Source organism: Solanum verrucosum, unplaced genomic scaffold (genome assembly GCF_900185275.1).
Source record: "Solanum verrucosum unplaced genomic scaffold, falcon-dt-bn FXZP01000015.1, whole genome shotgun sequence".
Taxonomy (NCBI): Eukaryota; Viridiplantae; Streptophyta; class Magnoliopsida; order Solanales; family Solanaceae; genus Solanum; species Solanum verrucosum.
In genome coordinates, this window is record NW_026020070.1 from 2,114,335 (window position 1) to 2,124,714 (window position 10,380).

Below are 10,380 nucleotides of genomic sequence, written 5' to 3' on the forward strand. Positions count from 1 at the left end.
CCACCTAAAAAGGTAAAAGTAAGCTAGAATATGATTAGTCTTTTCATCCTAAAAGAACCGCCTCAACTACAACCAACACAGAAATCAGCCCAACCTAAGTGTTCACAACCACAGTTCACCAATTTCCATAATCACAATCCAACAATTATAGTTCATCAATCAAAAGTATCAAGTCATCAATTGCACGTATCAAGTCATCAATCATACATATCAAGGTCATCAACAACAACAATCTAGTATACCAACCACAAGTATCAAGATTATCATGCACAAATACCAATAGAAACTCATGGGAACACTCAAAAGTCCAAGTACTTGTGGGTAATGACCTCGACATCAATAACAATTGTCAGCAATTACCCTGACATCAATACCACTTGAAGACAATGACCTCGGAATCAATAACACTCACTGGCAATGACCTTGGCATCAATAGCACTCACTGGGAATGATCTCGACATTAATAACACTGGCACACAATGATCTCAGCAAAATTGACGTGAGGCCAAAATACATATTTTTAATCATTATTTGCCTCTCATTTATTATTTATATTTGTTCTTTTTTAGCATGAATTTTACTAATTGTGTCAAATGGTATATTTTATTTGTAGAATTAGATTGGTGGAAAAATGAAGAAATTTGGAGTTAAACGAATTAAAGATGGAATGTTGAAGAAGGAAATCAAGCATGCAACTTAATGGATTAAATTTGATAAAATAATATATTTATATATATAAGGGAATGGCTGCTGCAAATTGTGGAATTTCAATTCTTACGCTTGCTTCTTGCTGCTACCACGTCGCAGCAACTGAATTGTGCAGAATTATGTTGAGGCGGCAGTACCATTGTTCAGTGGGCAAAAAAAAGGAATCCAATTCCTTTTCGTTTTGGATTCTTAATTTAATTTGCACAAAATTATTTTATTTAGGGTTTTCTACATCTATAAAAAGTGCATAGAAATAATTATTTAGAAAGCCAAGATCAAAGAAACAATACAGAATATAAATTTTCTTCTAGGTTAGGAACTTTGAAAGAGCCGCCATGGAGGCCGGAGAATTGTGGTTTATTCTTTCTTCTCCTTTATTATTTATTTGTATTTGTAATTAATAAAAGATAGTTTAGCTATTGTTCTTAACTTTTAATGATTAACATAAGCATATTTAATTTAATAAATTTTGGTTGTGTTTTTGAGATAATGAGTAGTAAAATTTCATAACTACCGTTGCGGAATCCATAAGCAATTACCAAAGTATGAATAATAACTAAGTAACTCTTCAATAGTGTTGAAGCTTGCATTGATAAATCTTTTGTCTAGAAGTCTTTTTAGTTGTTGCAAACGTTAGAACTCGCCTTGTTGATAGTTGCCGGACCAAGGAGGTAGTTAATAAGAAAAGAATTTGCAACATAGATTTAGTGTGATACTATCTAATAATCTAATGTCAATTGATGCGAGGGTGAAAACTAAGTCATACATTGATGTGATGTCTAATATGCAGTAAAGGTAAGGGTTAGTAAATTATACACACATAGTCGGACCAAGGTGCGGGGTGAAATTCTCTATTTGCCAGACCAAGGATTTAGAGATACATAACTTACTAGTTTGCATGTGATACACTAGGATAAGATTACTATTATTAGGATTACCGCGCTATGAGCCTATGGGGAACACATTCCTAGTTACTTCTAATAATCTGAATATAAATAAATACTTATTTCCAAGATATTTTTATTGTTTTTATTTTATTTTTTCAATTTAAATCCCCTCCATTCTTTTTAAAACGACTATTGAGTTAAATATTTGCTATTGACAATATTCTTCCATATTCTCTGTGGGATCGACCCCGACTCATTGTTGGGTAAATATATTGCATACGATCGTTTATATTTCATTTCAAGAAGTATATTTGGACATTATCAAGAATGGCGCCGCTGCCGGGGAATAAGACTGTTAGATTAAGTTTAACTACATTATTGAACTTTAGTCAAGTATTTCCCGATTTTACGTTTTTGTTTTTAGTTTTGTTTTCTACAGGTTTAAATTCTAGTGTATGTCAAGTACACGAAGTCAATGTGAATTATTGACCACCTACTGATGAGTCCACAAATTGGACTCATTTAGGATTTTATTTTAATAGAAATAGTGTCCTCGAATGTTTGTTTTATCTCAATAACCGATTAAAATCCTTAAGTTTCAGGTATTTGAAGTTTTACTGGAAGCATGGACACTTAGACGTAAAATAGAGCAAAAAGGGGCTGAAAAGAACAAGAAATGAAAGTTTGCGGATCATCGAGTCCAACTTGGCGAGTTGCTGAATTAACATGCAACGCCCTTTGTTCTAGTACGCGAAGCCTTAAAGGAAGTGGATCGAAAGGCGAGGAAAGGAGCAGTCAGCGAGTCGCCGATTAGTTCCATGAAACAGTATTGTACCGCCCAATGATCCAGAATACGATAATGCTGAAGGCAAGACACTAAAGGCGATGAGTTGATTAAAGGGTGGATTGTGGAGTTCATTAGCGATCTCGATTAATGTCGCCGAACGATCCTCCGCAGCACAATCTGTGAAAACTATAAATACTAGTTAGAGATGTAGTCTTAGTGTGGAACATTTTAGAGTAAAAAATATTATTAGTCTATAGTATTTTTCTGTATTATTCTCTCAAGTTTGGAGAGAGTTTTGTTGAGACTTGAAGAAAGGAGTTCATCTTCCCCAAGTTGGAAGTGAGTCTTCTTTATTCTTTTTCTGTAGCTTAATTCAAGGTTTAATTTCTTATACCCAATTGATTTATTTATCATGTTAGGTATAATTTCTTATTTCTTGATGTGTGGCGAAAAACCCCATTCTTGGGGTGTGATTTAGCAAATATGGGTTGATATTCTTGTTGGGTCTTGCTTGCTGATAGGTTAGATGTATTTTAATAGTGATTTCACCTAGTGGTTGTGGTTTAATCTAAAGGATTTGTAGTTGCAAATACAAAACCACCCATGTGTTTTCGACTTGCCCGAGAGGGAGGTCGCGAAACCAAAACCACTAGAATGATGGCCTAAGGAGTGGGTCGACATGTAGTTCAGCCCGAGAGGCTGAGCCCTAGTCCCATATCCTAACACGCAGCTCGAAAGAGTGAGTGGGGTAAGGCATAGGCTGGTCTTCATGCGGCTAATGGTTGTCCGAGAGGAACGCATTTGAAATGATGTAAGTTGCCCGAGAGGGAACTTATTTCCATTTAAATGTTAGCCTAGTCACTATTGTCTTGCAAATTTCCTATTGAAAGCATGTACCCAACGATTTATCTCAACTTGTATTGCGGTCACATCCTAAGAACCTTCCCCATACTTGATTTTCCTGTTTTACTATTTGTGATATAGCCCCCATTTGATATTTGACACTTTTGTGTCACCCCCTTTAATTTAATATGTTATTGTTCGTTAATATCTTTAGCTACGACTAGTTAGAATGTAATTTTATTTTTCTATCAATTCTTAAAACCGCTCCCTTGGGATACGACCCCAACCCTTGGTTGGTTTACTATATTATCGACGATCGTAGACACTCATACATTAGGATAGTGTCGCTGGTCACGATAAGCATCAAAATGGCATCGCTGCCGGGGAGTGATGTTATTTGAGAATTTTTAGTTTAATAGAATTGTTGTTCTTATTAGTAGTAGTTTACTTACCTAACTCTTAGTTTTGTTTTTCTTTGAGTTTTTGATTGTATGTTATCTCAAGGATCATTGGCAAGAATTCATGTTTTCCTTAGTTTTAGCTTTACTAATCTTAGTTATAGTTTTGTTTTGCTTGTTCGAACATCATAGCGGGGAACAAACGATGGATGATCATTATGGATACCACACGAATCATCCCCTACTGAAACTATTGAACTTCAGGGACAACCTCTTAACATTTAAACAGGTAGGGGATGAAACAATTCAGGACATGTGGCTGAAGTTTCAAGCAGTGCTGTAACCATGCCCATCTCATGGGATGACAGATAAGGCATTACTGGAGTGCTTCTATAGGGGTCTTGGACCCGAGAATAGAAGCATAGCCGATCAGATTTGCGAGGGAGGCATGCTATACCAGCCTTATGAAGTCGTCAAAAACTCTTGGATGGCGTGGTAGCAACCAACAAAAAAGCCAAAAAGAAATAGTAGTGGGAGGCACTAATTACCCAGTTGGATGATCTATCCAACCGAGTCACAGAATTGGAAGTACAAACCATGGGTAAAGAAAAGCACCTCTCCCACCGTGAGTGTAGTCATGGGAAGAAGCAGGGAGGTGTGCAAGGAGATGAAGCTCCATCACTCATTTGAAATAAAATGGAGGCACACGAGAAGATGTTGAATGAGATAAAGGAAAATATCACAATGCTAAATGAAGCATCAACCTCTCACTCCATGGCCATCCAGCTGCAGGATGCTCAAATTGGCCATTTGATATCAGGCCATTACCCACCATTCGCCGAAGACTCGCCTAATGACAACATGGGCAACTCATAATATAAAGAATAGTTGTTGATTTACGTCGTGCCACGACGTTAACTAAGGCCCTGTTTGGGAGGCAACCCAAAACCAATTACTTACTTTTTAATTTTCTTGATAAAATAATAGTGTTTTGTTTGTACAGGTTGAAGCTAGGGAAGTGCTTGAAAAGATATACGAAAGCGAGCAACAAGTTCAGTTGGTGGGTCGCCGATAAGTTCGGCGAACTAAATTTCTTCCGCGGTCTGACAAAGGCATCCTCAGATAAGCTTCTGTAAAGCTCAGTGGTCTAGACAAATTACTGGCACATCACCAACCATGTTGGCGATCTAGATAGAGACCGCCGTTGGGATCCCTATATAAAACTAAAGGTTCTGCTAACTTTGGTGAGGAAATTCGACAGTCAGTGTGTCGCCGAATGAATAGGCGAACTTGACTCACATCGCTGAACGGGTGGGAACTATACGGTTTTTGCAGACCACATGTTTAAAAGTCCTATTTCACTCACTTTCTCTTATTTCTTCATCCTACCAAACTCACACCTACACCATAGTTTTATATTTCTTGCACTTTTGGAATATTGTGGTTCATTGATTTGTGCGCGAATTCAGATTGCATTGCTGCCTCGCACTTCGTTAGCATCTATTCAACATCTAAGATTGGTAGTCTAAACCTCGCGTTTAAAAATATTATAATTGTACTCATTTGCATAATGATGAAAGTGTTAAACCTCTACTGAGTCTCTATGTTACTGGAATTACATATATTTTTTATTATAATGTGGCACCTAGTGCATTATTCAAGGAATTCCCACTTAGCTATGCTTTGAGTTGGATTGTTACGTGATGGGAATAGAAGTTTCTGTGTGTTTTCATTGAAATTGAGTTGTGTGCGCGTAAGCTATATTATCTGGGGTTGCTAGGTGAGATTCAAAATGTTGGGTTGATAATGGACACATTGAGTTGATAGGCGAGGTGAACAAAGTCCACCGAACTGCTTAGCGGTTCTCCTACTAGCTCTATTTCACTCTTAACTGCGTGTTTTATGTACTAATTGACCTGTGACTCTCGACGGTCAGTTTGATTCGCACAATACACTCGGTGACTCGCCGAGAGAGCATTTGTTCGCCTTTTGCCTGCGCCCTTGTATCATTTGTACATCAATTTAAATGATTAGCCTGGCAGCTTAGCTGAGAAATTCCACACCTAGAAACACCATTTTTGCTCCTATGTGAATCTATATTTAACTTATCCTCAAAGTTTTTGCAGAAATGGCTAGACCAAAAATCACAGGGAGAGATGATCCACCAAGGCACATAAGGGCACGAGAATTTAGAAAAGATGAAAAAAGAGCAGAGATAGCCAGACAAAGGAAGTACACCAACGAGGCTAGGGAAAAGAGACGAATTCCTTTTGACCTTAATATGCACCCATGTGATCGAAGTTTAGTTAATGCAATGCATGCCTTCAGAGTAGCTCAAGACCATTGTTTTACTTCAGGAAGATGCACCGGGCACTGATGCCCCAGTAGATAGAGAAATGGCATAGACAGGACCTTTCTCTACCCTTCTCTCTTAATTACTAGCATGTACTTTTGGATACTTATTACTTTCCTTTGAGGACAAACGCTTTTTATTTGTGGTGGGGTGAGGCCCACACCTTTTGTGTTGACATTCATATTTTGTTCTGTACATATTTGGGTTGTCGCCTTTAATTTGTGTTTTAAATACTGCTTTTCTATGGATGTTTAAGCTCTTGGGGTGTGATTTAGCAAATATGGGTTGATATTCTTATTCGGTCTTGCTTGCTGATAGGTTAGATGTATTTTAATGGTGATTTCACCTAGTGGTTGTAGTTTAATCTAAAGGGCTTGTAGTTGCAAACACAAAGCCACGTATGTGTTTTTGGCTTACCCGAGAGGGAGGTCGCGAAACCAAAACCACTAGACTGATGGCCTAAGGAGTGGGTCGACATGAGGTTCAGCCCGAGAGGGTGAGCCGTAATCCCATATTCTAAAACTTATCTCGAGAGAGTGAGTGGGGTAAGGAGTAGGTTGGTCTTCATGCGGCAAATGGGTGTCTGAGAGGAACGCATTTGAAACGGGGTAAGTTACCTGAGAGGGAACTTATTTCCATTTAAAGCTTAGACTAGTCACTATTGTCTTAAAAATTTCCTATTGAAAGCATGTACCCAACGATTTATCTCAACTTGTATTGCTGTCACATCCCAAGAACCTTCCCCATACTTGATCTTCTTATTTATTTTACTGTTTTACTATTTGTGACAAAACCCCCATTTGATATTTGACACTTTCGTGTCACCCTCCTTTAATTTACTATGTTTTTGTTCGTTAATATCTTTAGCTACGACTAGTTAGAATGTAATTTTATTTTTCTATCAATTCTCAAAATCGCTCCTTTGGGACACAACCCCAACCTTTGGTTGGGTTACTATATTATCGACAATCGTAGACACTCATACCATAGGATAGTGTCATTGGTCACGATAAGTATCACCTACGATCTTGAATTGAGAAAAACTTTGAGGAAAATGGCTAATTAAGTAGTACGCAATAATCCAATCAGAGAGGATCAAAGAGATGGAATCTGAGTAACTAAGATGTATGCGTCGTGCCGTGACCTTAAATTAAGCGCTTATTGGGAGATAGCCCAATTAGTAGTGTAACTTCTTACTTTATTCTTATTTTATTAGTGTCACTTTTTATTGTCTTGTTTTTTGCAGATTAGGGGAAGTTTGAGTACCCAAAAATGTTGAAGCAAAGGAGCATATTTGAGCTTAAGTGTGGGGTGTGTTCAACCGTTGATGAAAATAAAGAGAACATTCTACTAGCTAGGCCATAAGGCTTCAGGGGGTTTTACTAACCCTTGTATTAAATTTTATTAGATGCTTTGGGGACATAAAATATTTTTAAGTGTGGGGTGAAGGAATGAATTCCTAGTCTTTACTGTTTTATTGAGTCTTTTTTTTAGGATGGGTTCCTTGGCTTTTGTTTTCGGTTCTTTTTCTGAGGATAGTCCTTTTGAACCGAGTGTCTTTATTTTTTAGGAATAAATTTTCTTTTAATTTTTTTTTTAGAGAAAAGAAAAGGCCCTTTTGAGTGGTGTGATACTTGCTATTTAGGCCTAATTTTTGAGTAGTACTTTCTTCTGAATGCTTGATTAAAGAAAATGCAGACTCTTTGACATCTAAGCTCATGGTTGTGACTTTGTATATTGCTTATTTTATTTTGTAGTTTGTTATGATTGTGTCCCTCTTAGAAGTGGAATTGATCCATCTTGATTGATACTTGTGCCATGTGTGGTGAGAATTTGTTTATTCCATGTTTTGCATCTTAGTTTAGAACTTGCCTTGCATATTATTGAAGCAAAATAAAAAGTGATGTTTTGTATAGGAGATGATAATAGGCTCTCTTTGATTTTTCTGGTAAATTTTAGTCTTTTCAGATATTTTATCACTGGTTAGCCCTTTTGAGCCTGTAGCCTTATGTTGGTGGCCATATTTTGCCCTTGACTATTTTGTTGAATCCCTAGTTTTTGCACCTTGTTTCCTTGAGCATTATAGCATAGACTTATTCTAATTATCAATCCTGAGAAAAATGGATGGTTGAGTGAAAAGGTAATCAATGATAGCTACAAAGTGCTTAAAAGCCCTCTTTGAAAGAATGTGACATGAAAAAAAAAAAGTTACCTTGATGATGGCCCTGATCCTTCCAAAGACATCGTGCACCTTAATGCATGTAAAATATGTAAGTTGAGGGTGGCTATTATGAAGGAAAACTTACAAAAAAATGATGCAAAAAAAAAAAAGATTGAAGCATTCTTGAGATGATGAGAATTACTTGTGAACTAATTGTTGAAGAGAGGACTAAAAATAAAGAGAAGAAAATAATGGGTGATAAAGTCTTAAAGTGCAAAGTGCTTAAAGAAGTGAAAGTCACTATTATATAGTTTTCCTACCCGTCCCCTAGCCTACATTACAACCCGTTAAAGTCCTATTTGATTCTATTCAAATATGTTTAATTAGTGGAGATGTATATAATGTGCAAGCCTATGGTTCTTTGTGCATACATGTGGATTTTATTTGTGAGTGTGAGAGTTGTTCTTGATATGAAGTCCTTAATTTATATTCAATCTTTTGAATTGAGTGTGTGGACTATTTCTTTTTGTGAGTACACTTGTTTAATGATAGATAGGTGATTTTATTAGCTTTCTTTGATGAGAGTAGGTGAGCAAGCATAAATTTGATGAGTTCAAAGTCCTTCCTTGAGGTTAGCAGGTTAGAGATTTGTTGTTTATTTGGATGTCTTGCATAATGATTGAGAAGTGTACTTGATGTTTTGAAATTGGTATGTGGCCTAATTGTTTTTATTAACCAAAGTGATGACATTCCTATTTTGATTTTTTTTGAGATGAGCTTTAGTGTTTGCTCGAGGACGAACAAATGTTTAAGTGTGGGGTGTAGATGTGAGGCCAACATACATATTTTGAATTATTATTTGCCTCACATTTATTATTTATATTTGTCCCTTTTGAGCATGAATTTTATGAATTGTGTTAAATAGTATATTTTATTTGTAAAATTAAATTGGTGAAAAAATAAAGAAATTTGGAGCTAAAACGAATTAAAGATGGAATGTTGAAGAAGAAAATCAAGCAGATAACTTAATAGATTAAATTTAATAAAATAATATATTTATATATATAAGGAAATGGCGGCTGCAAATTGTGGAATTTCAATTCTTACCTTGCTTCTTGTTGCTGCCACGTGGCAGCAAGTGAATTGTGCAGAATTATGTTGAGGCGGCAGTACGATTGTTCACTTGGCGAAAAAAAGGAATTCAATTCCTTTTGATTTTGGATTCCTAATTTAATTTGCACTCAATTATATTCTTTAGGATTTCCTTCACCTATAAATTGTGCATAGAAATAATTATTTAGAAAGCCGAGATCAAAGAAACAGTACAGAATATAAATTTTCTTCTAGATTAGGAATTTTGGAAGAACCACCGTGGAGGCCGAAGAATTGTGGTTTATTCTTTCTTCTCCTTTATTATTTATTTGTATTCGTGATTAATAAAAGATAGTTTAGCTATTGTTCTTAACTTTTTTTATTAACACAAGCATATTTAATTTAATAAATTTTGGTTGTGTTTTTGAGATAATGAGTAGCTAAATTTCATAACTAGGGTTGTGGAAATCATAAACGATTAACAAAGTATGAATAATAACTAAGTAATTCTTGAATAGTGTTGAAGCACGCATTGATAATTCTTTCGTCTAGAAGTCTTTTAGCAGTTGCAAACATTAGAACTCGCCTTGTTGCTAGTTGCCAGACCAAGGAAGTAGTTAATAAGAAAAGAATTATCAACATAGATTTAGTGTGATACTATCTAATAGTCTAATGTCAATTGGTGCGAGAGTGATAACTAAGACATACATTGATGTGATGTCTAATATGAGGTAAATGTAAGGGTTAGTAAATTATACACACCTAGCCGGACCAAGGTGCGGGGTGAAATTCTCTATTGTTGGACCAAGGATTTAGAGATACATAACTTACCACTTTGCATGTGATACACTAGGATAGGATCACTATTATTAGAATTACCGCGTTCTGAGCTTATGGGGAACACATTCCTAGTCACTTCTAATAATCTGAATATAAATAAATACTTAGTTCAAAGCTATTTTTAATATTTTTATTTTATTTTTTCAATGTAAATCCCCCCTTTTTATATAACGACTATCGAGTTAAATATTTGCTATTGACAATATTCCTCCATATTCTCTGTGGGATCAACCCCGACTCATAATTGGGTAAATATATTGCCTACGATCGTTTATATTTCTTTTCAAGAAGTATATTTGGAAGTATATTGC